Source organism: Lonchura striata, chromosome 27 (assembly GCF_050655825.1).
Source record: "Lonchura striata isolate lonStrDom1 chromosome 27, ASM5065582v1, whole genome shotgun sequence".
In the NCBI taxonomy this organism is placed as follows: domain Eukaryota; kingdom Metazoa; phylum Chordata; class Aves; order Passeriformes; family Estrildidae; genus Lonchura; species Lonchura striata.
In genome coordinates, this window is record NC_140729.1 from 5,823,787 (window position 1) to 5,848,917 (window position 25,131).

Genomic DNA, 25,131 nt, shown 5'->3' on the forward strand with positions numbered 1-25,131 from the left:
TCATCCAGAATCTGGATCTGTGGGCTGCTGAGAACACTGGATGGGCTTTCTGGGCAGAGGGGCAGGCCTGGGGAACACGGTCACTTGGCAAGGAAACTCCAGCAGTGGAGGAAAAGTGGTTTGCCAGACAAAGCCCATGGTGACGGGGTACCTTCGCTGCTGGCTCCCAGCACTCATACCTGGCAGGTGTCCATGCCACCCCGTGGGTAGCCAGCACACAGGTTGTGGGTGTGGATGGCCCCAGCGTACCGACGGCTGCTGTTAACCAGCCGGATATCCAGGAGACGGACCTTGGCTTCCTGCAGGACATCACTCGGACCCTGAGCTGCAAGCACAGGAAGGAATGGGCACCCAGCAGCTCTTTGCCAGTTCCACTCCCCTGTCTGGGGGTGAACTCATTCCCTAGGGCTTGGCTTTGCCTCTGGAGCAGTTGTTGAAGCGCTGTGTCCTTTCTGTCTGCCTTTGGGGAGCAGGCCAGGCCCAGCTCTCCAGAGGCATACATCCTACAGCCTGACTTTGGTTTGTGCTGTCAGGAAGCCAAACCCATCTTGCTGGTGTGCCCAGCTCACCCTCAGGGCCCTTTTTGGGAACTCACCTTTTGCAGTGGCAGAACCCCAGCCAGCAATGTAGCAGGTTTTCAGCTCTGACACTGTGAGCGAGGCGTTGGGCACGCAGGCAAGCTGGACGTAGTCACTGCACTCCACGGGCTTGTCCAGCTCCAGCAGGGCGATGTCGTTCTGCTGGGAATCAGCCGTGTACTCCTGGTGGGCCAGGAGCCGCTTGATGTGGCGCACCTGAGTTTCAGGGCCCAGATGGGTCAGCTTGGTGGCCCCGATCAGCACACGCCACATGGTGACATTCCTGCAAGGCAGAGAGGGGTCTGAGGAAGAGCAGAGCCGTGTGCTGTTGATGCCTTAGGATTTTAGCTTTTGTATTTTTCATCCATTTGTAATCCTGCAGTTTTTTACTGTATAACTAAATTCTGCACACAGTGTGAGCTGCTGCTGCTTTCCCATTCTGGTCACAAAAATTCCTCTCCAGGCCTGGCAATCAAGGATACCTCACTGCCTCAGGCCTCGAGAGATGGAAACAAAAGTGAGTTGAGGGGAGCAAACTGGGGGTAAATGACTTCATTACCTGAAGCTGTAATTAGAAGATTAACCCTAAATATGCAAATGGTCCAAATTTATAGGTGTGAAAACCTTTGACCCGTGGTCAATTTTGGGTTGTAGCACTTGGGGGGGTCTTTTGTTTTGCCTAAAATGGACCTGGAGGCCCTTCAATAAATATAATCACTTTTTATTCCTTGTCTGGCCTGTTTTTAGGTAGTCCTGAAAAGGCATCACTGTGGCAGCTCAGCACTTCCCTTCCTTCTGCTTCTCAAGGCAGAGAGGAAAGCAGGGCAATGAGGAGTGTGACTGCCCTAGCATGCCTTAGGCTCCAGGAATGCCACACTGGAGGCTGCTGGGCAGCAGTGGCACGAGCCCAGCCTTCTGAGCAGTCCCTCAGTTGGGCCCCGTAGTATTGAGGTGCTGCAGGCTGGGCAACTGTTTGTGTGGTGAGGATACCCTCATTCCCTGCTCCTCCTTACCTGGCCTGGAGGAAGCAATGGGCTGCTGTGAGGACCCACTGTGGGCTGATGAGGGACCCTCCACATGTATGGCCGGTGCCTATTTTCCTGGGGTCCTGGATGCTGACAATCCAGGGCCAGGCCCCTGGCAGGGCACCTGTGCCAGTCACAATTCGGTAGTCAGCATCTATGGAGTTGTAGTCAGAAGCCATGGGCCGGAGCCCACAGGTCCCTCTGGAAGCACAAAATCATTACTGCCCTTCTGTTCCAGTACCTGGGTGCTGGCAAGGAGGCTCCCACATGGGGTTTGGGGTATGGCAATGGGGGACAAGCACCCTCCTAGAGCCTGGGGCCATACCTGCAGTTGCCCCAGGTACCATGTGCAGGTCTGTACACAGCCAGCAGGATGAAGAGGTACAGGTACAGAAGATTCATCGCTGTCAGCAGCATCTGTCAGCTGAAAGAGACAAAAGCTTGTCTCTTCCAGTGCAGTCTCTGACGAGTGCTGCAGCAACTGCACTGTCCATGGCACCTGGGGCTGATGTCACAGAGTGGGTGGTTCCAGGTTCTGGGCACAGTGTCCTCAGAGGGCAGGGAAAGGCCACAGCCTCACAGAACCACAGAATGGTTTGGGCTGGAAGGGACCTTGAAGGTTGTGAAAGGCAAAAGGGGTCCCTTGCCTCGCACATGCAAAACGACACCATGGGCAGACAAATCTGGCACAGAGGGAAAGTCACTCCAAAGGCAGTGTTTGGTCAGAGAGGGTGCTCAGAGCCACCACACGATGGAGAAAACTAGCACATCAAAGCTAGAAAGAGGACAGGAAGGAACAATGCCATGTGCAAACTACTTGGGGGGATGCTTCAAGGCACATAAGCCTTAGCTGATGGAACAAACCTGGAAACTCCTGAGTGTTGCAAGAGGAATTGCTGACCATGGCAGAGTGCGAGAAGCTGACAGGAGTTTCAATGCCATGAGGAAGCCCTTCTGAGTCTGTTTATACATTCTCCATGTCTGGAGCAGGGTGAGTACTGCAAATGCCTCAGTGCTGCCTCTTGCTTTGGAGACTGGTGCTGGAGGTCATGGCTGCAGAAAACAAGGGACTGAGATGGAGAGTGCTCATGCACTCACTTTTGTGGTTTGGGAATGGCATTCCCCAGTCTGGTGTTTCCACTGGAACACTGCAAACCACTGCTCCTCACTCCCTTCTCCCTCTCCCCTCCCTTCTCTGGTGGGCTTGAGAATAGAACTGGAAGCACAAAAGTTAAAGACTGTGGGTTGAGACAAGAACAATATAATGGAAACAGCAATGAAACAAGAAAATGAGCAGTAACCGCAACAATATTAATAATGGACTGGGACAATTCACATGCAACCATCCACCCCATAGAGCCTGGCAGTACCCAACCAGGCTGTCATGCATGTTATCCAGCGGAGATTTCTTCCCCTGTCCCTGGAAAATGTTGTGGAGTGGTTCAGAACAACCTCCACGTCCTGGCCATGCCCTGTCCTGGTTATGGCAAAAATTTACCCCATCCTGGCCAGAACCAGGACATTCACCCTCATGATCTGCCCCACAGCTTTGGAATCTGTGCCAGAGGGTCTGGCAGGGCAGGGAGGGCAGTCACCAGGGATTGGCAGACGTTGGAAACTCCTTATCCCTCTCTCTGGCCCCTGGTTTTCCTTGTTTTATGGAATGGAAGAACACATGTCCAACTCCTCCCAGTATCTCCTTCACTGGAAATCCTCCGTGCTTTGATTCCTTCTCTGACATTCTGCTGCACCTGGGGAATGCAGTGGGAAAACCCAAGGCTTTGTGTGAAGGTCACTCCCTCAGCACTTCACCTGAGGTGCACAGGAAGGCTGCCCTGGCTCTACCACACCTCATCCAGAACACCTGGAAGCTCTTCCCTCCCCATTCACACACTCCCCTGCCTTGTCCTCCTCATCCCACAGGGATGCACAGAGGGGCTACCACACTTCACGGTTTGGTAGCCCTGATACCACACTCCTGACTGGAATGGGGTGACCCTGGGGCAGTTTTGGCCTGCATCAGTTCCATGTCCTGCCTCAGCACACCCAGGTTCTCTGTTGGCGTCTGTGCTCATCTCTGCAGCTTTGCTGTCCTGCACCAGGAGTTTGCTGAATAAAATCATCCTCTAGAAAGGACATGTGACACAAGCCCAGGAGTAAGCAGCACCATGGGAGAGTTCAGCAAGGTGCCCTGGGGACAGCCAGGCCAGGCAGGGGAAGGTGGGGGGACCACGGCCTCACTGAAGCAGCCACATTGTACAGCACAAAAAATAAAGCTAAATAAATGCTGGGATGAAATACAGCACTGCTGGGACTGCTCCATTTAGCAAATAACAGTTGTGGGGGAGATTTACAGATGTACTGGGTACATCTGGGAACTGGGGCTCCTGCTGGAAGTCTTCAATCTTGAAGCTCCCAGTTCCCAAAGCTGGTAAATCCTTCCCAGCAATGGCTCCTGAGGCAGGGAGAGGGGTGGAAAGCCAAGGATGGGGCAGAGATCAGAAGGAGCTGGGGAGCTCAGAGAGGTCTTCAAGGGGAAGAGGATTTGTCTGAAAGGCCCTCACTTTTCTGGTCATCTTGGCAACTCTGGCAGGTTTAACAGGAGGTTTGTCTGGAAACAAGACAGGGACATATTGGCATGATGGGTGCTGGCATATTCCAGTCTTAGGCTTTGCAGAGAGAGATTTGCTGTTTCCCCATAGGCCACAGAGGATTTTAATATGAGGTGAACTCCCCAAGCTTGCATCCACCCTGTTCCATGGCCTCTGGCTCTGAGAAATGCTCTCCTGTGCACCCTGCTTCATTCCCTCAGATCAATGGCTGATGTGCCAGCAGCTCCTGCTCCAGAAGGGCAGCACATGATGAAGGTGCCACCCCTGCAGCTGAAAAGAAGGTTCCTTTGGCCATGGCATTCCAGGAGGTCATAAGACACATCATCAATGGAGTCTGAAAAAAAGAAAAATTAGAAGTTGAGGCAGCTGCATTTACCAGTGTGGGCAGTCCAGAGAGAACTGCCTGGACCTGACCCAGTTTGTGGATCAGAGCCAGAAATAGGTTCCCTTAGCTAGAAATGAGACCTCTCTACCCAGAGAGCCAGCTGCTTGCCATTCCATTGCTCCCTGGCCACAAGCAGCACTTCATCCATGAGCTCTCACCCCACAGAGCCCCTAGGTAACCCTGAAAAGACTCCTTCAGTATCAGGGGCTGCAAGAGACCTCTAGATGAGCAGCTAGAGGATTAGGTGAGGAGAAGAACTGAAATAAAATGCGTGTTTTTCCCTGGATTTGTGGAAGACAACAAGAAAGAAATACAGGACCCCAAAAAACAAACCCACTCGATGGGAGAGGCAGGTGAGCACCTCTGGTTCAGGAATTACAGAATGCACTCAACTGCAGCTTGCAGACAAGGATCCTGGCACGTTCCAGCAGCCAGCACTGCCACCTGATCCCAGCATCCCTCTGCCCCATGGATTTACACAGGACCCCAAAGCCCCAGTGGTCAGTGAAAGGAAAACATCCAACTGTCCACACTTGGCAACCTACTCCTGGGTTCTGCAGCCTGTGGAGAAAGACAAATTCCCTCACTAGAAAACTAAGCAGGTTTGAGCTGGGCTTTCTCAAAGCACACTAAAGGCAGAGGTGGGCTTCTCCGTGCTGTTTGGGAAGTGGCACATGAACCACACGGGAATCAGAGAGAGATTATCAACTCCAGAGGCACTGCTGAGCGCAGCCTCTCCTGACTCCAGCTGGGCTCCAGCCCCGAGGTGACCTGTGCCTCCAAACAGAGGGGCCAGAGTGACCTGCACTGACCAGGCCGGCCACAGCTCCGTGTCACACTGACCACTGCAGCGTCCAGCCAGTCCCTCCAGAGGCTCTTCCAATCTCCACCTCCACCTTACAGGGGCATGGAACGCCGCTGATCACACCCGCTGCTCCCTGACCTGCAGCCAGAGGAAGATTTCCTCATTTGCTGCTGTGGCCAGTGGCACCTCTCTGTAGCAGGTTTTGCGTCCTGCTCGGTGCCCCAGTGCTCCAGACAGGCTGGCTCCGTGCTGCTGGGCCTCTCCCGGTCCCTCTGAGCAGGGCTGCAGCCGAGTCTTCAGAACAGCCCCAATTCCCCAAAACAGCCCCCAAAACAGCCCGGCGCTGTCTGTGTGGGGAACATCAAACCCACACCAAGGAATGGCTTTGCCCAGTGCCCCGGGATGGAGCAGCCCCGGCCTGCTCCACCAGAGCCCAGGGCGGCTCTGGGAGCCCTGAGGGCACGAGAGAAGGAAACTTCAGCGTGAGGGTCTGCAGCGGCCAGGGGAACACCAGCGCCTCCGAGCCGCCCTGCCAGACACGTACGGCCCTCCACCACCCTCGCAGTGGTGCGGGAATGTGCTCGCTGCTGAGGGCGGCCTCGCGGCTCGGCGAGCAGCTCGGGCAGGGCCGCCGCTGTCCGCTCCGTGCGGAGCGCAGCCTCCTCCGGACGCGGCCGTGAGGCGGTCTGGGCCCTCGGGTGTCGCCTCCGGCAGAATCAGCGGCTCGGTGGAGCTCACACGAAGCTCTCCCTGGGGCGGGACAGCCCTTGCCCGTGGGGTGTCGGGCGGGCCCCGGGCCGGCCGAGGGTTGCCCGGCTGAGCCCGGGGCCGCCCCTGACGTGGGGCTCTGGGGCAGAGTCCGGCCCGCGGTGCCCAGCAGGGATGCGCGGTTCTGTCTGTGCTCGGGCAGCACCAGAGTAGAGTTTTTCCCTGCTACAGTACCTACGCTACCCCGCGAAAGAGCATCGCTCAGGTTTGACAGGAGGAGAAATCTGTGTGGCCGTCAGCTATCACCTATGGCCCGGTCAGGATACTGATGGATTTTCTGACCTATTCGCTAGGGTCGTGTAAAATGTTAAACTGCAGATGCTTTCTGAAAGCAACTAGTGCTTTGAATGGTACAATCTGGATTACAGAAGCTTTATGTAGTGTTAGGCTGTGAACCACAATAGGTTTATTCTACAAGTTAATAGGGATATGCCAGATCATGTTACACTTCTGTTTTATCTTCTGTTTTGACCCTATGGCAAGCATCAGTTGGGTTTATTTAGCTCTTTATTAGCCCTTTATTTAGCTCTTAGCATTTTTCACATTTTGTGTGAAAAATGAATTAACTTTTAGGTAGATATTTTTAAAGAGGAAAAATGTATTTGTGCCTATTGATGCTGCAGTGATTTGTGGTTTTGAGACCCATCTTGCAAAATACCACATGCTGAGGCTGATTGTCATAGCTCTGAAGCCAGCCCTGGGTATGGAATGCTTTTCATTCTTTGGAGTGTTCATTCCAGGCAGTTCTGTGTAACGAGATCTTTACAGAGCATGGAAGATGCCTCTAGGGGAAGTCTCCATTTTGATTGCTGTGCCTAGACTAATTCTGATACTCCTGAGTTTGCTGTCAGGTTTTTACGATGCTGAAATGTGTGTTTTCCAGGTTCCTGTGTGGGCTATTTTTCACTAAGAATCTAGAAAATATCTTGGCTTTTCGTGGGGTTTAGTGCAAAATAGGTTTGACTGTAGGAACCACATTGTTGCAAAGATGAAGCATGCAATTAAAGTTCTTTCTAATAATTTGAGATGATTTAAATATATGTCAAATGAAATGCCATAGTCAAGGAACCAAAGCAGTCGAATGAATTGCCTATAAATTCCTTTGGCATGAAGCGTGTTGAGTGAAATGTTTATTTCTTCTAAGCAATAGGTCATAAGAGTGTTTAAATAAAGGTATAGTATATATAATGCACTGGAGCACAATCCATGGATTAGAGTGAAATTTCAACACTCAGTTCCTTTACTTAGAGAAGTCCACCTATGCCCAGATGGATTAATTAATTGTAGTGGTAGAAAATACAGGGTGTAAAACACAGCTGACTGTTGAGCTTAGTATATCACTATGTTGTAGAGAAACTCAAGAATCAAGAAAATTCTAAATAAGTAAATGCTAATTTGTCATGCAGTACTATGGTATTTTCAGGCAGCTAATCAAGAAAATTTGAATTGGAAGACCGTCAAACTTGTTTCATACAATAAAACTCTGAGAGACTTATCTACAAATAGAAACACAAGGAGCATCCTTTTTTGTACTCAGCAAAGAGCTGGAGTATGTTGTGCTGTTACGGAGGTTTATTTTTATAAACTACTCCAATGAATTTTATAAGCATGTAAAAGATTGTAAGTGCCCTGAAACATGTTTATTCTTGGACTGGCAATTACATACATGGATTCAGTTTTGATTTTCTTTAAAATAAAAATAAAAATATTTCTCTGGAGTAATTTGCTCTCGGTAACAAGAGTCATCTGCAAGAGAAATATCCAAACCAATTTCTGGGCAGTGGAAGTAGCTTTATTTTTTATAACATTCTTAGTACCTGTGACCAGGGTTGGTAGAGTGCCAGTCCTGCCAGCTTTAAGGAGCTGCATGTAAGTGTACCCTCGTTTCCTCAGAATCCCAGGGATGTGGACATTTCTTTGAGATGAGCTTTTAGGAAGCCCCAGAACATCTGGTGGTGTGACATCTTCCTGCATGCTCTGTTTCTGCACGTGATGTTTTCCAGTGCTTTCAAACATCCCTTCCCTTCTGTTTTTTCAGATGGTTATTTAGACCTATCTTGAGAGCTACTCTCTTCAGCCTCAGCTTTATCCAAGATACAATATGGTTATTATATAACCTAGTATTTTTTCATTTTACTTACATTTCATTACATAACCTAGTATTTTACATTGTTACTTGCACAGCAGAATAACTGCAGAACTCTGCTCGATCCAGGTTATACTGAAAACTAAAAAAAATGCTATTTTTACATGCCTGACATTTTTCTTGCATATTTGAGCTTAGGTATTATGTTTGCTCATTTCAGGAGTGCTTCTGAACCACAGTCCAGAAAGAAGAAAAATCTTCTTGGTTGAAGTTGAACATTTGTCTCTAAGAGTAAGAACAAAGCCATGCCAGTGCTTTCAGAAGACTCAGGTAATTCAGCTGCATGCTTTCAACAGAGCAGTGACTGAAATCTTGTCATACCTGTTTCACACATAAAAATAATTTAAATAGGAGTAAAATGTAATAGAATTAAGATAATTCAACTGAAGTTTCTGAGCAATTACCTACAAGAAGGAAGGTGGAATGTAAAAGGTGAAAATTAATAAAGTTTGTCAGGATCAGTTTCCTACTAACCCTAGAGCACCCAAATATACTCTGATAGACCTGAATATACTCTGATAGACTTGAATATATTCTGATAGATCTGAATATATTCTGATAGACCTGAATATATTCTGATAGGCAGAATTGGACCCCTCAGTGTAACAGTGCCTTCTACATGTGCTTACTAAAGATCAGCCCATATATCTCTGCTGCTTGCTGTGTCATTTCTTAATATTTTCTGAACAGGGGTTGATAAACATTGTAAATATCCTTCCTTTTAACTTAAAATAAGTGTCTTTGTTCAAGGCTACTTTACTAGCTTCTCCAGTATGCTGCCCAGGAGAAGTCACAGATAATAAATGATGCTTAGGATTAAAGCAGGAGTGAGTTTGAGTCTCCTGGATCAAAATCCACTCTAAGGTTCGTGGAGAGAATAGCCACAGGAATAGATTTGAACCCCCTCCGCCTTTTTATATTTCCTGTTTTGTTTTGGTCCTGTGTTCCCAGACATGGTTCACCGGGAAAAATCTGGCCTTTGTCTGGCTCTGTGTGTTGCAAAATTGGGATATTTAAATATTTTTTTAGAAAACTAGCCACAAGCTTTGATTCCACCACAATGGAAATCTACACTTTATCCTTTCTTCCTCTGGTCAGGCCTGGCTTTTTATAGGTGCCTCAGAGTGGAAGGGGCAGGATAACACTTGTAAGCAAAGCTGCTGGGGAGGTAGAGCTGCTACCTGTGCAAAAAAAGGTCATTCAATCAGTTTGAGAGTCTGCTGTGGTACTAAAATTTCAAATTTGTAAGAGGGGAAACAAAGGGTTCTGGAAACAAGGAGTAATAAACATGAAGTGTTAAATGTGAAAGATAATTTCTTAAGAAATATATATTGCTTTGTTAGATTTTGCCTTAATATGATGGTGTGCTTGACACTTATGAGGGGAGTGTTGCAAAATGAGCTGTGGATAAACACGAGATAATCACAAGTCTCTGCAAATGTGATGATCATCAATGTGATACCCAAATAAATGTAGTGACTGTTAAGACTGCAGTAGAAGGTCCTGTGAGAAATGCTGTGTAGAATGTTTTTGTTCTGTCCTGAATCTAAATTTAGGGTTGCATGAAACTTTGGCCCTTTTGACATCTCAGCTAAGACCTGATTCAAATCATAAAGAGGAAATGGGATTCCTTAGGGATGTCTTCAGTGAAAGAAGTCTCAGCTACCTGATGAAGGTAAAAGTTTGTATTTATTTATGTACATTCTCCTTACAGTTTACTTTTTCTCTGTTCCCTTGATTTATCAACCATTTACTTTGCCAAACCTTTTTTTTAAGAATTCTGTACTGACCAAAGCATATGTGTGCTTAAGAACAAACACTAATAATGTTTGACAATTAATATGTTGAACATATTAAAACCGAGATCAAGGAGTAGAATGTTGCTGGCAGAGGTTCCAAAAAGTGCAAGAGGCTCCAGGGAATGGGGAAAATATGCAGATGGGATAGAAAACCTAATATCCCATTGAGTATGGGATAGAAAACTTCATATATGGGATAGAAAACCTCACATGCCATTGAATATGGGACAGAAACCCTCACATATGGGATAGAAAACCTCACATTCCATTGCATATGGGATAGAAAACCTAACACCCAACCTATAATAAAATCCCCTAATATAACTTTAGTTGCCAAGTATTGGTTATGCAAAAGCCAGATGATGCCTCTTCACAGAGATAATCTAGTTTATGAATGTATGGGAAATTAATTCAATAGTCCAGTTTTAATTTTTTAATGTGGAGGTGGGTTTTTTTGGGGGTGTTATTTGGTGGGGGTGTTTTGTTTTAATTTTGGTTCTGAGTTTCTTTGGGGTGGGTGTGCTAGGGAAGAAGTAAAGGGTTTGGGTTTGGGTGTTTGCTTTCCAGCCTTAGCACAGGGATGTGGCTTCCTCAGAGAGGGTGGTAAGGATGCTCAGTAGGGGAACATGAGGCACTTTGCCAAAATATTCCTTATGTCTTTGACAGATGTGGAGTCAGTCTGAGTGCCAGCAGTGTCTGCAGGGGAGCTGTGGACAGTTCATCTATCACAACACTGGGGGTGGCACAAAGCTCTTCTGGTCTGCCCACTGCTCAGAAATCCTTGCTCCTGGCTGTGGAACTTCTGGCTGTGGAACTCCTCCTCAGCCTGTGTCCGGCCAATCTTCAGCCTTGAGACTTTCTAGAACGGTGTTCCCTGAGTCATGAGAGTTGAGTTTCAAGTCCCGCACCCAGGGATTCCACTGCTGGGCAGCATAAAACAGTGTTCCCAACTGCTGTCCTCAAGAGCTGTAGCCCCCTGTGACCTGTGTCCCTTCTCCCATCAGAGCTTTGTTTTGCTGGTGCCTGGCTTGGGAGTCCTTGCCTTGCACAGGAGACTGGACTGGACTACAAACACATGCTAACAGTGGTAACAGGCAACTTTATTTACACAACTAAATAAATTTCAGCATTTGTGCATGCAGAGGAGGAAGATTGGCAGGACAGAGGACGCCTTTGACCTGAGGCTGCCTTTGGACGAGCAGGCACTGCCCCAGTATGTAATGGTCATGGTCCACTGCAGCCTGCAGTGGATCCTGTTCATCCTGCTGCCCATGTCTTTTTTCTCATGAGGCCCAGCAGTATCTGGTGCACCCGAGTTAAGAATTTCACCACTATCTGGTATGGATGTGGAGCAGGCAAGAGAGGTTGCATTGACATTGGCTCCTCAGAGGGGTTTGAGGTCGACTCTGGCTCTGGTGTGGCTGTTGCAGTTGAGTGATCAGGAGTGGGAGTACAGCAGCCTGACTCTGTTGGTGCTGACTCTGGCTGCTCCAAGGGGGCTGAGCTGAAGGTTGGCTCTGGTCTTGGAGTAGCTGTTTCAGCTGACTCAGGATATGGAGTGGGAGTAGAGCAGCCTGACTCTGTTGGTGTTGGCTCTGGCTGCTCAAAAGAGGTTGAGCTGAAGGTTGGCTCTGGTGCTGGAGTAGCTGTTTCAGCTGACTCTGGACATGGAGTGGGAGTAGAGCAGCCTGACTCTGTTGGTGTTGGCTCTGGCTGCTCAAAAGAGGTTGAGCTGAAGGTTGGCTCTGGTGCTGGAGTGGCTGTTTCAGCTGACTCTGGACATGGAGTGGGAGTAGAGCAGCCTGACTCTGTTGGTGTTGGCTCTGGCTGCTCAAAAGGGGTTGAGCTGAAGGTTGGCTCTGGTGCTGGAGTGGCTGTTTCAGCTGACTCTGGACATGGAGTGGGAGTAGAGTGCCGCGCTCCCCAGCCCCAAGTGCCCTCTGATGTTGCGCTCAACCCCGGCTAGCTCGGCACCTGGGGTGAGGACGGGCAATGAGGCACCTCTCGCTGCGCCCTGATGGGGTTTGAGAGGTGTCCCCGTGGGTCCTGAATCAGCAGCGGCTACCCTAAGGCGGCAAGGAAAAGCCGGAACCAGCTGGGGTAAAAGTCTTCTTTAATCTGGAGCCAACGTGGCCAACGCAAAGAAGATACACCAACAGGAAACCCCCCCAAGCTGGAACCCCGAGTGGGGTTCGGGGCAGGCAATTATAGGATTTGGGAAGGGAATGGGAGTGGAAACCAGGGAGGGAAAACCAATGGGAGACGGGGAAGGGAGTGGCTCCACGGTGGGGTGATTCCGCCTGGTCCAATGGGAAGGGGACAGGGGAGTGGCCCCAGGCCCTCGTCCAATCACTCGGTGCCCTGTGGAGAAGTTTCTGGACAGAGGGGAAGGAACACCGAGTGACAGACAAGGTACCTGGGAGGGGACAGGGGGATGACTTGGCAGTTTTGGGGATGACGGACAGGTGTTGGGAAGGCGGGAAAGGGGGACCAGGCGGGAAAACAGAACAAAAGGATGTACCAATACAGCAAATAGGGGAAGACAGGAACAAACCATTGGGGAAATACAAAATTGTAAAACCGTACATAAAATAAATAAAAACGCACCACCACATCTCCCCCTTTTGTGTTTAAAAGAAAAAGAAGGAGAGGGAGGTAAACACAAGTCCTTAAACTGGGGAGACAGAGTCCTTGGCATCCTCGTCAAACCAGACATCGTTTGGGTCTTCTTTTGGCTGCTCACTGATGTTAAGTGGCTGGAGCTCACCCGGGTCGGCTACTGTAGCGTGGTTGATGTTGATGTTGTTGCTGAGGGCCTTCAGCAACAGCCGCTTGACCACCCCGAAGCCCCCGGCGAAGGCGATGAGCCCCAGCAGCAGCACGATGCCCGTCTGAATCAGGGAACGGATCCACCCAGCGAGGCCCCATCCTTCGAAGAGGGAATCCAGCCATCCTGTGGACTCCTTTTGGATGTGATGGATCATCTCCTGCATCCTTGAGATGGACGTCCGGACGTCCTCAGCCCTTGAACTCGATTTTACACAGCACACGCCAGCGAACTCCAAAGGCTGAGGAACAATCCACGAATGCAGGAGATGTGGGGCGATGGAGAGGCCCAGAAGGATGAGGTAGATTGGTGGGAACATGCTGGGTGGACCGGTGGTGGTGGATACGGCTCTGTAAAATAAACTGACACGAAAATTAATACTTAAAATTAATAGGGAGGTCCATCCTCCAAAGGAAAAGGGACTCCGTGGAGCCTAGGAAGGGGAAAGGAAGGTCATAACAAAATGGTTCGGAGTTGGGGGAAAGGGACCTCCTCCGCCTGCGGAGGGCCGCGTGCCCCACCTGAGGACTTGACGGTCTTTTGTCCGAGTTCTTAGGGACGTAGGGCCGGACGAACTTGGAAGGGACCCATCTCAGGCCTGAGGGCGTGGATACGCAAGCGTATCCCCGTCCCCAGGTGACTAAGTCATAGGGTCCCTCCTGTCGCCAGGTCTCTGGATCTTTGATGAGAACTGGCGGCCTCTCCCTGACCTTGCTCTGCTCTGATGCCCCGAAGTGTCTCACGATGGGGGGATTGAGACACTCAAATGAACAATTTAGAAAGTTCAAAGTAAACAGGGCTCTCGCCAACTGGACTTGGGGGGACTCATGCTTGGATGCTGAGAGTTGTTGTTTCAGCATCCGTTTGATGTTTTGGTGAGTCCTTTCCACCACGGCTTGACCTGAGGGGGAATAGGCGATGCCGGTCTTGTGTTCTATTCCCCATTGCTGCAGGAAGCCGGCAAATTCCCTGGAGGTATACCCGGGGGCGTTGTCGGTTTTGATCAATTTGGGGACGCCCAGCATGGAGAAGGCTTGGACTAGATGTTTCTGAACGTCCTTTGCCCTCTCCCCGGTGTGGGCAGAGGCGAAAACTGCCCCAGAGAAGGTGTCCACAGAGACATGGACGTACTTCTGCTTCCCGAAGGAAGGGACGTGAGTAACGTCCATTTGCCACACCTCACAGGATTGGAGTCCCCTGGGATTAGCCCCTGCGCTCACCGATGGCAAGGGGAGCGACTTACAGGACGGGCAAGTCGCCACGATGGCCTTGGCCTGGTCCCGGGTCAGGTGGAATTCCCGGACCAGACCAGGCGCATTCTGATGATGGAACTGGTGGCTGATCTTAGCTTGCTGGAACTTCTCCGGGAGTGGCGCCAGCTGCACGGGGGCGGCCGCAAGGGCATCGGCACGCCGATTACCTTCGGCCAAGAACCCCGGCAAGTCGGTGTGGGACCTTATGTGCATTACATAAAACGGTTGCTCTCGGTGGGAGATTAGCCTAACCAGCTTTGAGAGCAACTCATTGAGGGCCTCGTTGGGAACACCCTGCAGGATTGCATCCTGTGCCCTAGATACTACACCCGCTACATAGGCCGAATCTGTGACCAAATTGAAGGGTTCAGAGAACTTCTCAAAAGCCCTGACGACTGCGGCCAACTCAGCTAGCTGTGGGGATCCCTCCACCACAGCGACATCAGACTCCCACCGCTGAGTCTGAGGATCCCTCCAAGTCACTACGGACTTGTGGGACCCTCCGGACGCGTCAGTAAAAACTGTCAGAGCCTTTAGGGGTTTTTTGCTCTGAATCCGTGTTACTTTTAGCTCGAATTGGACGTCCGAATCAAAAATTTTGTGGGCTGGTCTCAAAACAGAAATTTCGCCCGTGTAGCTATCCAGAGCAAACTGCAAGGATTCGTTTTCTCGCAGTAGGTGTTCCAACATGGCCTTGGTGAATTGGCCCGATTCCAATTTTAAAGGTATGTAAATGCACTTAAAGTCCTCACCTGCCAACTCCCGGATCCTCATCCGCGCTTTGCGGATGAGTTCCGCCACCAGTTCTTGTGGTTTGGTCAGCCTTTTGGACCGACTGTGGCTCAGGAACACCCACTCTATGATTAAGAGGGGGTCCTTTTTGCCTTGGTCCGTGCCCTTTCCCAGGGTCTCCATCCACTGAAAGATGATGCCATGGAGGTGTGGCAGTCTGCCCATGATGATGAATTTGAAGGGCAGGCCCGGATCGCACCTGTGGGCCTGCCTGGCAGACATGGCCTCCTGGACCCTCTCTAAAGCAGCTTTGGCCTCTGGGGTGAGCTCCCTGGGAGAACTAGGCTCATCCCCCCCTTTCAATAAATTGAAAAGAGGGGCTAGGTCCTCGTTGGAAATACCTAACCAGGGTCTCACCCAATTTAAAGACCCACACAGCTGCTGGACATCTGCTAGGTTCCGAATTGTATTTTTGATGGCCAATTTCTGCGGAGCAATGGTCCGCTTAGTAATTTCCAAACCCAGGTATTTCCAGGGCGGCATCTTCTGAATTTTGTCCTTGCGCAGCTCGAACCCTGCAGCAACCAACGCACTGGTTGTCAGTTCAAGCGCGTGGGTAAGCAGATCGTCATTGGGGGCACAAATTAAAATGTCATCCATGTAATGGTGGATGATCACGCCAGTTGTGGCTGCACGCACAGGGGACAACAATGAAGAAACGTACCACTGGCAAATACTTGGGCTGTTTTTCATGCCCTGAGGAAGTACTCTCCAATGGTACCTCTTCATTGGGGCTTCTCGGTTGATGGAGGGAACCGAGAAGGCAAACCGCGGCGCGTCATCAGGATGTAGGGGAATTTGGAAGAAGCAATTCTTAATATCAATTATGGCCAGATTCCAATTTTGAGGCAACATCGCCGGGGACGGCATCCCAGGTTGGGGAGAGCCCATATTTTCAATTACTGCATTGATTGCACGGAGGTCGTGAAGGAGCCGCCACTCGTCTTTGCCCGGTTTTTTGAGGACAAAGACGGGGGAATTCCAAGGAGATGTAGTTTCTTGGATATTCCCTTTGGCTAACTGCTCGTCCACGAGCTCCCGGAGCGCTTTTAATTTTTGTTTATTCAGCGGCCATTGCTCCACCCACACTGGAGTATCTGTCAGCCAATTCAGTTTCTGGGTGGGACGCTCCTCAATGGTCGCTGCCCGAAAAACCTGGGGGGTCGGTATGTCAATTGTGACCCCCCATTGGGCCATCAGGTCTCTCCCCCACAAGGGCTCCGTATAGTCTAAAACGAATGGGCGTAAATACGCCGATTGCCCATTCGGCCCCTCAATTTTGACGATGTTTTTCGATTGTTTTGCCAATTGGGTGCCTCCTACTCCTGAAATTTTTCCCGCTACGTTTTGCAACTCCCAACGCGACGGCCAATCCCGTTCGGGAATGACCGTGACGTCTGCCCCTGTGTCCAGGAGTCCATTGATGTGCTTGAACTCCTGGCCCTTCCACATGTAACAACCCAACTTCGGCCTTTCCTTCCCAATGACCTGGGCCCGGCACACCTGGTAATCCTGTTTGGCAGACTTGCGCCACAAATCTTCAGGGTGTACCGGTGGCCCAGATATCGGAATTGCTTGGGCGATGATTTGGCCCTTGGGAAGGAAAGCCGGAGGGTGGGAGCAGTGCAGCCACAAAACCACCTGGTCCGGATCCCTTGATGTTACACAGGGAGCGATGGTAATGTCTAAAGGCGTGTATTTTGTGTCCCCAAGGACGATGTACTTACTACGGATGTTCCTCCAGGTCCCTGGGTCGTCAGCGTTGACAGTGACGAAATGCCAATGATCGTCTCGCAGATGCAGAGCGTCGGTCAGGGCCAACCTATATGGGGAGAAATTAGAGGTGGTGTTAAGTATTGGCTTGGGCTGGGTTGGGTCTCGACCCAGCCAAGCAGTGGAAATGAATTCCACGTCCTCCCTCATATAGGCTGGTTCGTTCGTCCGGTGCTTGGTCATGTCCTGTAAAGAAAGGTCCTCAGGCGGGGTGCGAAAGCTGGTGTTGTCCCTCCCCTCCTCCGGTGTTAATCTCCCCACCTTATTTCTGTCTGAGCGCAGGGAGGGACTGCGCTCATAGATCAGTTTTTTGGTCTAGCCCCCAAGTTGGGGGTAGACCTCCCCTGGTGTTGCCTGTAATTTAAGAACTCCTCCCTGAGGGGACACTTGTTGACCCAGTGTCCCCCCTGCCCGCAGAGGTGGCACTTTTCCGTCTGCGGGGGTCCTCTTGGGGATGCTCCTGGCGGACGACGGTTGGCCGATGGTGTGGCCGGCGGCGTCCGGGCGGCGGCGAAGGACACCCTCCTTGATGGCGGTTGAGGGGTCCTCCGCGGATCCTCCGCAGGGACCGTGACCTTCCGAGCGCAAACCTGCAACATTGCCTGCAGGGTGGGCTCAGGTTCAAGAGGGAGGCTGAGGATCGCTTGCCGACAGGGCTCGTTTGCGTTCTGCTTTGCCACTGTGGCAAGCATCCCCTCCCTCAGGCGCTCGTCCGGAACCTGAGCCTCCATCGCCCTGTGCAGGCGGTCCACGAAGGTCACGAATGGCTCGATTGGTCCCTGCTTAATAGATAAGAAATCAATGGCCGCCCCGCGCGATCGCAAGGTGACCAGTGCCTTTTCCGCCGCTCTCGCACTGACCTGCAGTGCGCCCCGTGGGATTTTTTCCGCCTGCTTTGCCCCCTCCTTCCAATCCCCCTCCCCGCACAAGTGGTCGAGGGATATCACTGCCCCATCCCCATCCCGGGAGGTCTCTGCAGAGGCCCAGAGGTCAGGGAGAACATCCCTGATCTCCCGCTTCCATTCCGACTCCCATATCAGGAACTCACCATGTGAGATGAGACATGATATGAGCGTCCGAATGTCTGCGGGGACATATTCGGCCGCAGAAAAGGTTGCTTTCAGCAACCCCCGAAAATATTCGCTTTCGCGGCCAAACTCCCTCTGAGCCTTGCACAGCTCCTTGATGACATGCTGTGGGATGGGTGACCACTGTGCAAGGGGCCCGGCCCCCTGCCGCGGTGTGTAGACGACTGGCGCGGCAGAGAAGGCCGGAAGGGTTGGAGAGGGTTCCGGGTTCCCACGCCCCTCCCTTCCGGAACCGATAGCGTGGGAACCGGAAGTTAGAGCGTGGGAACCAGGGGGCGGGGCGGAAGGGGCGTGGCCAGGAGCGGGGGGAGTGGCAGGATGGGAACTCCCCTCCCCGGAGGCGGAGTCAGGGGGCGGGGAAAACCCCGCGTCAGCAGGGGCGTGGTCGGGATAGGGTGGAGGAGGGACATGGGCGGGGAGATCCGGGGAAGGGGCGGAACTTCAGGAGGCGGGAAGAAAGGGGTTGCGGGAGGGGGGAGCACAAGTGGCGGGAAAAGCCACGCGGGCTCCGCCATCTTGTGCCCGGGAGACTGAGGGAGATGGGCGGCCATTTTGTGGCAGCCCAGGGAGAGTGGCCGAGGGAGAGGTTTTGGGTTCGGGGGATAACTTAACACGAACAGACCCTCTACGGGGCAGGGCTGTACATTTGGGAGAAGCAGGGGAACGGGGAGAGGCAGAGACGGCGCCTGTCTCGCCTGGGGGAGAATTAGGAGCAGAGGGAGAGGAAAGAGGTTTAGGGTTGCTAAACCCACCCGCTGAACTGGGGATTTGTTTGTCAGTTGGCTGTGGCAGGTTTCCGTAGTTATTTTTAACAATATCGCAAATTTGGAGAGCCAATAAAGTGAATTTTGCGAGAGAAAGATCTGACTTACGCAGAATCTCCCTCCCGACTTGGTCCCAAAAGGGGACCTGGTACAATTTAGCTGCCGAAACGTCGGGAAAAGCCTGCGACAACCATCTGACAAATTTTTTAACTTCATTTTTCTTAATTTTCACCCCACCCACTAAAAGGATGCCCACAACTTGGGTATAGAGGCTTTTCTGGGGCACCGAGAGCTTAGCACCCATAGCTCGCTGTTAATTGGTGCCCCGCGAGGTAAGTTCTGAAAATCCCAAAAGAACGAAGAAGACTGCCGCTCCCCGCTCTGTCCCCACCCTCGACGCACTCCCGCCCGGGAAGGGAGGCAAACCCGGTGAGGGCTAGGGGAGAGCCGGACCGCCCCTACACCGTCTACACGGTGAGGGTCCACCAGGGGAGGGTAGAAACGAAAAAACAGAACTTACCAAACCGCCGCGGTGGAGACCGACGCCGCTGGTGCCTCCGGCGCTACCGGCTCCGTCCCCTGGGAGCGCAGCTCTCTAAAACGGAGCGCGCTCTAACCAGGGGCAGTTGACGGCCACGAGGGGTAATTCCCGAGGTCTGGGGGACCTCAAACTCCTCTGCCACGGGGTCCTAGCTGCGATTCCAGGGCCCCACGTTGGGCGCCAACTTGCCGCGCTCCCCAGCCCCAAGTGCCCTCTGATGTTGCGCTCAACCCCGGCTAGCTCGGCACCTGGGGTGAGGACGGGCAATGAGGCACCTCTCGCTGCGCCCTGATGGGGTTTGAGAGGTGTCCCCGTGGGTCCTGAATCAGCAGCGGCTACCCTAAGGCGGCAAGGAAAAGCCGGAACCAGCTGGGGTAAAAGTCTTCTTTAATCTGGAGCCAACGTGGCCAACGCAAAGAAGATACACCAACAGGAAACCCCCCCAAGCTGGAACCCCGAGTGGGGTTCGGGGCAGGCAATTATAGGATTTGGGAAGGGAATGGGAGTGGAAACCAGGGAGGGAAAACCAATGGGAGACGGGGAAGGGAGTGGCTCCACGGTGGGGTGATTCCGCCTGGTCCAATGGGAAGGGGACAGGGGAGTGGCCCCAGGCCCTCGTCCAATCACTCGGTGCCCTGTGGAGAAGTTTCTGGACAGAGGGGAAGGAACACCGAGTGACAGACAAGGTACCTGGGAGGGGACAGGGGGATGACTTGGCAGTTTTGGGGATGACGGACAGGTGTTGGGAAGGCGGGAAAGGGGGACCAGGCGGGAAAACAGAACAAAAGGATGTACCAATACAGCAAATAGGGGAAGACAGGAACAAACCATTGGGGAAATACAAAATTGTAAAACCGTACATAAAATAAATAAAAACGCACCACCACAGTAGAGCAGCCTGACTCTGTTGGTGTTGGCTCTGGCTGCTCAAAAGAGGTTGAGCTGAAGGTTGGCTCTGGTGCTGGAGTGGCTGTTTCAGCTGACTCTGGACATGGAGTGGGAGTGGAGCAGCCTGACTCTGTTGGTGTTGGCTCTGGCTGCTCAAAAGGGGTTGAGCTGAAGGTTGGCTCTGGTGCTGGAGTGGCTGTTTCAGCTGACTCTGGACATGGAGTGGGAGTAGAGCAGTTTGACTCTGTTGGTGTTGGCTCTGGCTGCTCAAAAGAGGTTGAGCTGAAGGTTGGCTCTGGTGCTGGAGTGGCTGTTTCAGCTGACTCTGGACATGGAGTGGGAGTAGAGCAGCCTGACTCTGTTGGTGCTGACTCTGGCTGCTCCAAGGGGGCTGAGCTGAAGGTTGGCTCTGGTCTTGGAGTAGCTGTTTCAGCTGACTCAGGATATGGAGTGGGAGTAGAGCAGTTTGACTCTGTCAGTGTTGGCTCTGGCTGCTCAAGAGGGGTTGAGATGTAGGTTGTCTCTGGTGCTAGAGTGTCTGTTCCAGGTGGACGCATGCCCATCTGAATCAGGATCCAGTTGTAGAAGTACTGAGTGGAGGTGTAGACTCCCGGGCGTTTTGTTCTGACACAGCCTTTTCCCCAGCTGGTCACTCCAACAAGCCAAAAGTAGCCAGCATGGTTATCTTTGCACACCAGAGGCCCTCCACTGTCACCCTGCAACAGAGGAAAGAGGATTAGGGTGCTGTTGGGTGGCTGCTGTCAGCACTAGAGGCCTGTTTCTCTCTTGCAGCCCCTGCCACAGCTGTATTCATGGTACAAAAAGGCTTTGCTCAGGTGCTGGAGTCTCAAGAACCTTAGCTGGGAACAGGGTGGGTGTCTGTGAAGGCCCCCTTTTGTATCTGCACAGTGATCCTGGATGGGCAGAGCATAGATCATCCAGAATCTGGATCTGTGGGCTGCTGAGAACACTGGATGGGCTTTCTGGGCAGAGGGGCAGGCCTGGGGAACACGGTCACTTGGCAAGGAAACTCCAGCAGTGGAGGAAAAGTGGTTTGCCAGACAAAGCCCATGGTGACGGGGTACCTTCGCTGCTGGCTCCCAGCACTCATACCTGGCAGGTGTCCATGCCACCCCGTGGGTAGCCAGCACACAGGTTGTGGGTGTGGATGGCCCCAGCGTACCGACGGCTGCTGTTAACCAGCCGGATATCCAGGAGACGGACCTTGGCTTCCTGCAGGACATCACTCGGACCCTGAGCTGCAAGCACAGGAAGGAATGGGCACCCAGCAGCTCTTTGCCAGTTCCACTCCCCTGTCTGGGGGTGAACTCATTCCCTAGGGCTTGGCTTTGCCTCTGGAGCAGTTGTTGAAGCGCTGTGTCCTTTCTGTCTGCCTTTGGGGAGCAGGCCAGGCCCAGCTCTCCAGAGGCATACATCCTACAGCCTGACTTTGGTTTGTGCTGTCAGGAAGCCAAACCCATCTTGCTGGTGTGCCCAGCTCACCCTCAGGGCCCTTTTTGGGAACTCACCTTTTGCAGTGGCAGAACCCCAGCCAGCAATGTAGCAGGTTTTCAGCTCTGACACTGTGAGCGAGGCGTTGGGCACGCAGGCAAGCTGGACGTAGTCACTGCACTCCACGGGCTTGTCCAGCTCCAGCAGGGCGATGTCGTTCTGCTGGGAATCAGCCGTGTACTCCTGGTGGGCCAGGAGCCGCTTGATGTGGCGCACCTGAGTTTCAGGGCCCAGATGGGTCAGCTTGGTGGCCCCGATCAGCACACGCCACATGGTGACATTCCTGCAAGGCAGAGAGGGGTCTGAGGAAGAGCAGAGCCGTGTGCTGTTGATGCCTTAGGATTTTAGCTTTTGTATTTTTCATCCATTTGTAATCCTGCAGTTTTTTACTGTATAACTAAATTCTGCACACAGTGTGAGCTGCTGCTGCTTTCCCATTCTGGTCACAAAAATTCCTCTCCAGGCCTGGCAATCAAGGATACCTCACTGCCTCAGGCCTCGAGAGATGGAAACAAAAGTGAGTTGAGGGGAGCAAACTGGGGGTAAATGACTTCATTACCTGAAGCTGTAATTAGAAGATTAACCCTAAATATGCAAATGGACCAAATTTATAGGTGTGAAAACCTTTGACCCGTGGTCAATTTTGGGTTGTAGCACTTGGGGGGGTCTTTTGTTTTGCCTAAAATGGACCTGGAGGCCCTTCAATAAATATAATCACTTTTTATTCCTTGTCTGGCCTGTTTTTAGGTAGTCCTGAAAAGGCATCACTGTGGCAGCTCAGCACTTCCCTTCCTTCTGCTTCTCAAGGCAGAGAGGAAAGCAGGGCAATGAGGAGTGTGACTGCCCTAGCATGCCTTAGGCTCCAGGAATGCCACACTGGAGGCTGCTGGGCAGCAGTGGCACGAGCCCAGCCTTCTGAGCAGTCCCTCAGTTGGGCCCCGTAGTATTGAGGTGCTGCAGGCTGGGCAACTGTTTGTGTGGTGAGGATACCCTCATTCCCTGCTCCTCCTTACCTGGCCTGGAGGAAGCAATGGGCTGCTGTGAGGACCCACTGTGGGCTGATGAGGGACCCTCCACATGTATGGCCGGTGCCTATTTTCCTGGGGTCCTGGATGCTGACAATCCAGGGCCACGCCCCTGGCAGGGCACCTGTGCCAGTCACAATTCGGTAGTCAGCATCTATGGAGTTGTAGTCAGAAGCCATGGGCCGGAGCCCACAGGTCCCTCTGGAAGCACAAAATCATTACTGCCCTTCTGTTCCAGTACCTGGGTGCTGGCAAGGAGGCTCCCACATGGGGTTTGGGGTGTGGCAATGGGGGACAAGCACCCTCCTAGAGCCTGGGGCCATACCTGCAGTTGCCCCAGGTACCATGTGCAGGTCTGTACACAGCCAGCAGGATGAAGAGGTACAGGTACAGAAGATTCATCGCTGTCAGCAGCATCTGTCAGCTGAAAGAGACAAAAGCTTGTCTCTTCCAGTGCAGTCTCTGACGAGTGCTGCAGCAACTGCACTGTCCATGGCACCTGGGGCTGATGTCACAGAGTGGGTGGTTCCAGGTTCTGGGCACAGTGTCCTCAGAGGGCAGGGAAAGGCCACAGCCTCACAGAACCACAGAATGGTTTGGGCTGGAAGGGACCTTGAAGGTTGTGAAAGGCAGAAGGGGTCCCTTGCCTCGCACATGCAAAACGACACCATGGGCAGACAAATCTGGCACAGAGGGAAAGTCACTCCAAAGGCAGTGTTTGGTCAGAGAGGGTGCTCAGAGCCACCACACGATGGAGAAAACTAGCACATCAAAGCTAGAAAGAGGACAGGAAGGAACAATGCCATGTGCAAACTACTTGGGGGGATGCTTCAAGGCACATAAGCCTTAGCTGATGGAACAAACCTGGAAACTCCTGAGTGTTGCAAGAGGAATTGCTGACCATGGCAGAGTGCGAGAAGCTGACAGGAGTTTCAATGCCATGAGGAAGCCCTTCTGAGTCTGTTTATACATTCTCCATGTCTGGAGCAGGGTGAGTACTGCAAATGCCTCAGTGCTGCCTCTTGCTTTGGAGACTGGTGCTGGAGGTCATGGCTGCAGAAAACAAGGGACTGAGATGGAGAGTGCTCATGCACTCACTTTTGTGGTTTGGGAATGGCATTCCCCAGTCTGGTGTTTCCACTGGAACACTGCAAACCACTGCTCCTCACTCCCTTCTCCCTCTCCCCTCCCTTCTCTGGTGGGCTTGAGAATAGAACTGGAAGCACAAAAGTTAAAGACTGTGGGTTGAGACAAGAACAATATAATGGAAACAGCAATGAAACAAGAAAATGAGCAGTAACCGCAACAATATTAATAATGGACTGGGACAATTCACATGCAACCATCCACCCCATAGAGCCTGGCAGTACCCAACCAGGCTGTCATGCATGTTATCCAGCGGAGATTTCTTCCCCTGTCCCTGGAAAATGTTGTGGAGTGGTTCAGAACAACCTCCACGTCCTGGCCATGCCCTGTCCTGGTTATGGCAAAAATTTACCCCATCCTGGCCAGAACCAGGACATTCACCCTCATGATCTGCCCCACAGCTTTGGAATCTGTGCCAGAGGGTCTGGCAGGGCAGGGAGGGCAGTCACCAGGGATTGGCAGACGTTGGAAACTCCTTATCCCTCTCTCTGGCCCCTGGTTTTCCTTGTTTTATGGAATGGAAGAACACATGTCCAACTCCTCCCAGTATCTCCTTCACTGGAAATCCTCCGTGCTTTGATTCCTTCTCTGACATTCTGCTGCACCTGGGGAATGCAGTGGGAAAACCCAAGGCTTTGTGTGAAGGTCACTCCCTCAGCACTTCACCTGAGGTGCACAGGAAGGCTGCCCTGGCTCTACCACACCTCATCCAGAACACCTGGAAGCTCTTCCCTCCCCATTCACACACTCCCCTGCCTTGTCCTCCTCATCCCACAGGGATGCACAGAGGGGCTACCACACTTCACGGTTTGGTAGCCCTGATACCACACTCCTGACTGGAATGGGGTGACCCTGGGGCAGTTTTGGCCTGCATCAGTTCCATGTCCTGCCTCAGCACACCCAGGTTCTCTGTTGGCGTCTGTGCTCATCTCTGCAGCTTTGCTGTCCTGCACCAGGAGTTTGCTGAATAAAATCATCCTCTAGAAAGGACATGTGACACAAGCCCAGGAGTAAGCAGCACCATGGGAGAGTTCAGCAAGGTGCCCTGGGGACAGCCAGGCCAGGCAGGGGAAGGTGGGGGGACCACGGCCTCACTGAAGCAGCCACATTGTACAGCACAAAAAATAAAGCTAAATAAATGCTGGGATGAAATACAGCACTGCTGGGACTGCTCCATTTAGCAAATAACAGTTGTGGGGGAGATTTACAGATGTACTGGGTACATCTGGGAACTGGGGCTCCTGCTGGAAGTCTTCAATCTTGAAGCTCCCAGTTCCCAAAGCTGGTAAATCCTTCCCAGCAATGGCTCCTGAGGCAGGGAGAGGGGTGGAAAGCCAAGGATGGGGCAGAGATCAGAAGGAGCTGGGGAGCTCAGAGAGGTCTTCAAGGGGAAGAGGATTTGTC